Genomic DNA, 8,496 nt, shown 5'->3' with positions numbered 1-8,496 from the left:
TTTGCAGCCTCACTTGCAGCTATATATTCTGCTTCCGTTGTGGAGTCAGCCGTTGTAGACTGTTTGGAACTCTTTCAACTAATCGCACCACCATTCAGAGTAAACACGTACCCTGACATGGATTTGCTATCACTTTCTGATTGAAAACTAGAGTCAGTATAACCCTCTATTTTCAACTCAGATTCACCACCAAAAACAAGAAAAATGTCCTTAGTCCTTCGCAAGTACTTAAGGATGTTCTTCACTGCTTTCCAGTGGTCTTCACCTGGATTGGACTGATATCTGCTCGTCACACTAATTGAATAAGAAACATCAGGCCTAGTACATAACATCGCGTACATGATAGATCCTATTGCTGAAGCATAAGGAATCTTAATCATACGCTCTATTTCCTCAGGTGTCTTAGGAGACATTTTTTTGGAAAGGGACACTCCATGGCTCATCGGTATGAGACCTCTTTTGGAGTTTTCCATGCTAAACCTTTTAAGTACTTTCTGGATGTATGTACCCTGGGTAAGACCTATCATTCTTCTAGATCTATCTCTATAGATCTTCATACCGAGAAGGTAGGATGTTTCTCCCAAGTCCTTCATGGTGAAGTTCTTTGATAGACATACTTTGACTGATTGCAGCATCGGTATATCATTTCCTATAAGAAGTATGTCATCCACATATAATACAAGAAATGTTAGCGCGCTCCCACTAACCTTCTTGTAGACACATGGTTCATCTATGTTTCTGATAAAACTAAACTCTTTGATTGTCTCATCAAAATTGATGTTCCATCTACGACAAGCTTGCCTTAAACCATATATAGTTCGCAGCAGCTTCCACACTAGGTATTCTTTTCCCTTGGAAATAAAACCCTCTGGCTGTGTCATATACACTTCCTCCTCAAGTTCCCCATTGAGGAAGGCCATTTTCATGTCCATTTGCCAGACCTCATTGTCGTAGTAAGCAGCAATCGCAAGCAAAATCCGAATTGATTTTAACAGGGCTACAGGCGAAAAAGTTTCATCAAAGTCAATCCCTTGCCTTTGTTTGAATCCTTTTGTCACGAGCCTGGCCTTATAGGTCTCCACATGGCCATCTGCTCCAATCTTTCTTTTGTATACCCACTTGCACCCAATAGACTTAACACCTTCAGGCGCCTCAACCAGAGTCCGTTCTTGGTTGGTATACATAGATTCCATTTCGGATTTCATGGCACTATGTCATTTCTCTGAGTCAACACTACTCATAGCCTCATTATAGGTCACAGGGTCGTCATCATCAATGATTGACAACTCATTGTCATTCTCAATGACAAGGCCATAATACCTCTCAGGTTGGCGAGACACTCTCCCTGTCAGGCCGGGGCTCTGCGCTCTTTCTTTCTGTGTGGGACGATGCCGGGGAGAGAAGGGAATGCGTCGAGGCGGCGAACAAGACAACTCCATTTTTTCTTTTGAGATGAGCCCAGTGCATTGGACCGATGGATAAGAGGACTGAGCTGGTCCCAAGCTTGGGCGCTCTACGTAGGATGTAGACTCCATCAGATACATATTGATTTCTTTCTGATGGGATGGATCAATAATAGAAAGTTGTCTCATCAATAGATATAAAGATATAAATAGGGGATTTCCTCTTATTCTTGATAGATTTCCTCTCTATATCTTTCGATCTATTAAAAAAAATAAGGATATCTATCAATCCATTTTAAAATAGCACGTTCGTCTCGCTTTTCGTTCATTTCCGCCACGCCAACATAGCCGCCTTAATAAGAAGCAGGCGAAGCAGCTAGAAGCGCTCGCTTCACGCCCTTGAATTATCATTCACGAATGGAATTGGGAAAGCCAACAGAAAGATTCGATTCTGACTTCGTAGAGCCGGTGCTGCTGTTGCCTGCGCGTAGGGCCGTCCCCCACTCCCGTCCCGGGGCGCTAAGGAGCTTTTGTTTTTGGAACAGACGGCAGTGTTTTGCTGACGCCTTGAATCAAGCTTTTGTTGCGACATGCTATGTTTTCTCCCCCATTGCTAGTAGGTTGATGGGTCGCACGTCCGGCACACATGTTTTGGCCTTGTGTGTCCATAACTAAAAATAGGTGACCTAACGGCCGCCGCCCGACTAAACATACCAATAGTCACCAGATTCATATGAGCTACTGGGGAGTAAGCAATGATCTTCTTAAGATCGATCTGTCTTAAAGTGGTCGAGGAAGTATATATTATAGCAATCGCGCTTGAAGTGTAAATGAAAGGAGTGGAACAAAGTGTTGCTTCGGGAAACATGGGTATTGAAAATCTTAAAAACCCGTAGGTTCCCAATTTTAAAGGAATTCCTGCCAAGATGACGGATCCTGCCGTAGGTGCCTCTACATGAGCTTCGGGTGACCAAATATGAACTGGTACCATAGGCACTTTGACGGCGAAAGAGGCGAAAGAAGCAATCCATAGAAAGATTTGGCGCCGCTCACTAAATTCTGTGGTTAATGATATTTGTAAATCGGTGGTTCCTGTTTGGAGAAGAATCAACAGAATAGCTAATAGCATAAAAACAGATCCAAGTAAAGTATAAAGGAAAAACTGATATGCTGCCTTGATCTTTCTTTGTCTCGAACCCCATACCCCTATAATAATGGTAGAGTAAGGGGCGGCCCCAAAGCGGAATTGACCGGTGGTGGTTGGTCGAAGCTCCAGTAGGTAGCCACTCCCTTCTCAGGGAACCGTACGTGAGACTTTCGCATCATACGGCTCCGTCCCGAGCTTCCGTCGTCGGCCTTGTCATTAGACCACTATCTATGCATGTATTTTCAGCCTGGATTCTCGAATCCTTTGCTTCTTGGGTGGTGGCGAACAATGCTGCTTGCGTTGCGGGAGATGCCCGCCCGTAGGGCCCGGCTTGCTTCCCGCCCGAAAGAACCGCTCACTAGCTAGCCGGACTAGCGGGGGCCCTGTCTGGAGACATACTGAAAACCATTCGAACCGCTACTACTACTGTGATGTGAGCGGTTCAAATGGGTTTGATCTTTCCCAACCATTCTGGCCGAAACTTGTACGCAGCACTTGTACGGAGGTGCATGCATAAAGGTTTGGAAGTCCTTTATTATCTGAATCTTAAGGACAGGGCCCTACCCTATTCTCGAACCCTCTGCCGAGCTCTACCCTGCCCGCATTTCCTTTAGAAGGGGCCAAAGAAATGTCTCCGCCTGCTGCCAACAGTCTTTCTTCGGAATTCTTACTGAACGGGTCGATCCCCCCCTTTGTTTTAGCAACTTCTCCTAAGGTCCCCCCTCGCCAAGAGCTCCCCGGCGACGACAGAGGAAGCAACCCGCCTGCTGTGGCGGGGCGGCTTTTTTCTTTCACAATAAGACCTGGACGATTATCCCTACCCTCGGCAGCTTACGAGTTTACGTCCATCCCTGGTCGGGTACAGTTTCCTTTCGATTTATCCCTTGTAGCCGTTACCCGAATTCGCGCAAGTGTGTCCACACCCCCCAAACTTACTTAACGAGGAACCCATTCTCGCGAACAAACACAACCCCTACACACACCTAGGAGCACCCCTTCCTGCATATCCATACAAGACCCGAGTAGGCGGGCCGAGGTCCTACGAGGTACCCACTACTCGGAGTACCCTCCCAAAAGGAAAAAGATGTGTCTGTCAGGTTCGGTTCGTCTTAGTTGGGTTGGGCGGGTTCGACCAGAAATGCTATGCTTACACACAAGACTACCCCTCTTCCCGAAAGCTTCGCGGGGACTACTTTACGACGACGGACGACCGCCCGTAGGGGGTTTACTGCACAAGGCCCCTGCAGAGGAAAAGCTTTATCCCAGCGAATAGAAGATGCTCAGCTCCGCACAACATCGGGATTGGCACGCTTTCGGGAAAAACATAGAATAGTAGAGGATCCAGCATGCGGAACACGGCGATCATTAGAAATTCACGAATTAGAGATGCTGTAATATACTCTTTCCCATAACTTCTCATACCAGACCAACCCACCGAAATGCAAATAGGGATCAGAAATGTGGTCAATATCACGAAGAATAAAGAGATACCGTCTATACCCAAATAAAAATGAATGTTTTCATAAGGAAGCCATCGAAGGCTTTCCACAAATTGAGATTTGGCCGTAGAAGGATCGAATTGTATCCGAAGAACAAGGGGATACAAAAAAGTAATAAGAGAGGCACACAGACCAATCAATCGTATCGGTCGTATTCTTGAATTTGGAATGAAAAGAGGAGTAATGCTTCCTAGCACGGGACACAGAATAGGACCGCTTAGATCAGAATAGCATTCACAGAAATGTTCTAACATAGAGTAGAATCGAACATTGAAGAGATTAGCTGACAACAGTCAAAAGATGGGCGCCTAATTCCAAGACAATAGGGGTCTATCCGTGCAAGTAAGCTGAACACCGTGATTGATGAGCGGGTAGGTGGATTAGGTTTCGCGTCGATCTCTTAGAAGATCAATTGAGACTATTATTACTACTTGCGCAATTCAAGAATTTTTATGAAAATTGAAAAGGAAAATTCTTGAACACTTCCCCTCGCTGCTGGGCTCGAGAGAATCAAATATGGCTCTCGGGTTGTAGCCCAGTTCCGCGACAGCCCGCTTTAGACTCTCGAGGGTAGGAATCTTTTGAGAGAACCCGCTCCACCGGGTCTCCAGCAGCCCCTTTAGTTTATGAGCGGTCCGGTTTTGGGCAGCAAGCTCCTGGATTTCCGCCCTTTTTAAAGGGGGCGCCTCGGGCTCCCTATTCTTCTCCACACCCTTTCGTTTGGGTTTTTTGGGGCTAGGCATAAAAGCTTTCGCGGAATAGGAATAGCGAATGCAGGCACAAGAGAAAGGGCAATTTACCTTATGGGATGAATTCTGACAGCCCTTGCCGGGACGTTTTCTAACTTTAGGAGCACACATTGGCTAATTCCCGTCGAGTAGGTCTTTTGTCTAGATCTTCGCTTTATCTTTCTCACCCATACCACCCTATTTAGATTTAAGTGCACCGCTTGCTTTCTTTCAGAACCTCGCCTTTGAGAAGCGGGTTGTCTTTCGTCGGACTTATATATACCCGAAAGTTCGGCTAGAGCTAGCAGCTTATCCTATTGAACTTTTGAGGTTAACCTAACCGGCAACAGAAAGATGCCCTGCCCCTTTAATTGAAAGCGGGAAGCCGCAAGCGATGACTTATTCTCCTACGTAAATAGCTTTTGGAAATCTTACCCTTTTCTTTTATGTTCATCCGAAAAATAGAATTATTAAAAAGTGTGATTTTAATTAACACCCAACCTTCGACACAGGATAAAGGTCTCCCCGACTTCTTTTTATAGCTACTTTACTTTAGGTCGAGGTTCTGAAAGAAGAGTTGGCGAAGTAAACAATTCCATCTTCCAACAGTAGCTGCTAGTTCTCGACTCCGCTATGACTCTTATCGAATCCACTCCCGATGCCGGAACCGGTGCTCTGATCAGACAGGATCAGCTATTGATGCCAGATCCAGAGTCGCTCCAAGTGCTAGAAGGATTTTCCTCGCGCTGGCCAAGTCTAATCCCATTCATTACAAAACCAATAACCTTTGGCCTTCAACCCCAGCTCGCACTCGACATGATCTTTGACAATCATGAGTCAGGAGGGTCAGCCCAGAAAGAGACTAGCCGGCCGGCCGGGGTTTTGTCTCCGGCTCTTAGACTTATAGAAAGAAGCGAAATCCCGCCGCCTGAAAGCATGAGAGCATCAGCACTCGGCGAGTGCCTTGTCTGAGCACCTTTTTTTCTTAGAGAACAAGAGTTGGCTGTGCTTAGCATATTGGTCTGATCCAGTTGAGGATGAATTCCACCTCTGAGAGGAGGGAAAATAAGTCTTGAGAAGAAGATGTCTCCAAACACAAATTAATGGGTACGGACCTTCCAGCTCTTGATGAAATTCCTAGCTTTGTGAAGCGATCTTGTTCCAATAATGAAGAAGGTTTCGATCTGGCACATCTATCTTTATAATTCCCCAGGACTGAGTTCCACTTTCGATTGCTAACGATCAATTGACAAACGTAGGTTTCTGTAAATTCCGGCCCGATCGATTGATTGGTATAACGACCTACGGGGAAGTTATGTTTGTTCGTGCGGGGGGTGCTGTGCTCCTCTTCATTTGCTCCCGTTAACGACCACAAAGGCATACATAGAAGGCAGATGAGAGAAAGCGCTCGATGAACGATGATTGAAGATTGCAGCATCTTTTTTAGAAAGACATCATTATACCACTACATTTTAAAAGCAGAATTCGGCCAGCGCATCGACCTGGTACAAAATGGCCATCTTACTGAATCCGAAAGGTCGACTACGACAAAAACTCCGTTATTCCCCCCCTTTAAGAGATAGGGCAATCGTCCTACGAAATCTATGGTGGTGCTTTTCCCATGGCCAAGAAGGTATTGGGCTGATAAAGCCCCAACTTCCTGTTGGACGGCTTCGACGTGCTGCATAGAGCACACACACCCCGTCGCCGTTGGACATCTGCTTCTCGTATGGGGAAAGTTTAAGAGGGCTGTATTGAACATCTCACTGTGGTACGCGACCACTCGGTCGTCTTGCCATAACACGGCTCCCAAAGCATGAGCAGAAGCGTCCGTCTTGATTTCGAACGGCTTCTGAACGTCTGGCATGGCCAGAACCGGCCCTTCGCAGACTTTCTCCTTAAGTGCCCGGAACGCACGCTCTGGATCCTCTCCCCATCTCGAAAGGAAAGGTCTGTTTTCTTTTCTGGGCCCCGAGTAAGATCAACCGGGAGTCATTTTTTATGAATCTTTAGTGCGGAGGTAGTTGGTCATGCCGAGGAAACTCCTTACCTCCGCCAGCGACTTGGGGGTTGACCATTCCCGGACAGACTTCGTCTTCTCAGGATCTATCTTGACTCCGGATGAGCCGATGATGTGCCCCAAGTATACCAGCTCCCTCATCCCTTTTTGCTCATAAGTAAGCTCTTCTCCGTATGGGCTTTCAGCTGGTGCTCACGCAGAGCTTCTAGAACAGCCTCTACGTGTTTCAGATGCTCCTCCCAGGTATTGCTATAAACCAGATGTCGTCGTCGTAGACCGTGACGAATTCATCCAATCTAAATAAGGCCTAAGAACATCGTTCATCAGCCGCATAAAGGTTGCAGGTGCGTTGGCCTTACCGTAATAGGGCCGAATGGCATGACGACCCATTCATATAACTCTTGCCTTGTCTTTAACGCGGTCTTCCAACGCCTTCCACCACTTGCACTTGGTGGTATCCCGACTTTAAGTCTATCTTGGTGAAGTAACGGGCTCCCTTAACTAGTCAAATGGGAATCAGACATCTATCCTCGGCACTTGGCAAAGGATAGCGATTCTTTACTGTGATCTTGTTAAGGGCGCGAGAATCCTAATCCACGCACATGCGCCACGAGCCTTCTTCGGCACCAAGACCCTTTAGAGAGAGGGGCGAGGCACAAGAGGATGTACTGGGCCAACCATGACCCTTTTCGAGCAGCTCTTTGCCGCCGAATCTCCTCATTGGCCAATGTCGACGTCCTGTAACACCGTTGTTGGGTAAGACTGCTCCCTGTGTGAGTTCAATCGAGTGTGCTCCAAGCTGATACAGGCTTTAAATAAAAAAAGAAGCTACAGCTAAATGAAACCAAAGCTTGAAAGCTCAATTCCTAGCTGCTAGAGCTAAATCAAAGGCTACTACCTTAGCTGTTCTAGTAGCTCCTTTGATTTAGCGTAGGGAGGGTGGAAGCTCTATAGGACAACAGCTTTGGGCTATTTGGAAGCTATGCTATATAGGAAGAGATAGCAGCGGCTGGCTACTAGCTTTGCTTTTGCTATTAGCTCGTGCTAGTACTTTAGGAGAGGAGCAACTATCTTGCTTAGGGAGGTATTTAATATCAAAGAATTTCGGATCCTAGATAGCTTAGTAGCTTAGGAGCAGAGCAATTCAATAACTTTAGGAGCCATTTTCAAGCTGTAGAATAGCAAAATAGCCTTGCTTTATTAGCTGTACAACCAAGCAGGCAAAGCTAGTAAGGCCCGCGCAATTACCTTGCAGAACTATCCTTGCTGCTAGAGCGAGCGCAAGAAATAACTTGCGCGAGCAAGTATGATATAAATTGCACTCGCTCAAGCTAAAAGAGTTTTAGAGCAACATTTGCGAAGGATTAATAAATGGACTGCTTTATTGTACCGGTAAGCCCTGCTTATCAATGCAATAGTTTCGGAGCAAGCTATGTGGTTCTACACCAAATAAATGGCTCCTAAAGTGAAGCAGCTACTAGAAAGAAAGTAGTCGCCGCTAAGCAAAGCTATTCTATTTTTGTTGAAGGCTCCTAAAGCTATGGAACCTAAGCTCATAAGTAAGAGCCGCAGCAAGCTAGTAGCCGCTCGCTATGTTATTCGACGTTAAGGCAAGCTATTGTGAATTGTTCCTAACCAAAGAAAGGAGAGATATAGATTACGTTCATCTCATAAGTTCCTTTTCACTCCTAAATGAGAG

The 8,496-nt window shown here is 46.1% G+C and overlaps 1 pseudogene; it reads right to left on the bottom strand.

Moving 5' to 3' along the window:
* Positions 1 to 1,712: 1,712 nt before the first annotated feature.
* On the bottom strand, positions 1,713 to 3,502 carry LOC141692046 (NADH-ubiquinone oxidoreductase chain 4-like; annotated as a pseudogene).
* Positions 3,503 to 8,496: the final 4,994 nt, after the last annotated feature.

The sequence above is a fragment of the Apium graveolens genome, chromosome 2 (genome assembly GCF_009905375.1).
Source record: "Apium graveolens cultivar Ventura chromosome 2, ASM990537v1, whole genome shotgun sequence".
Classification (NCBI taxonomy): domain Eukaryota; kingdom Viridiplantae; phylum Streptophyta; class Magnoliopsida; order Apiales; family Apiaceae; genus Apium; species Apium graveolens.
Note: the sequence above shows the minus strand (reverse complement) of the source record. Positions and strands in the feature narration are given on the sequence as shown.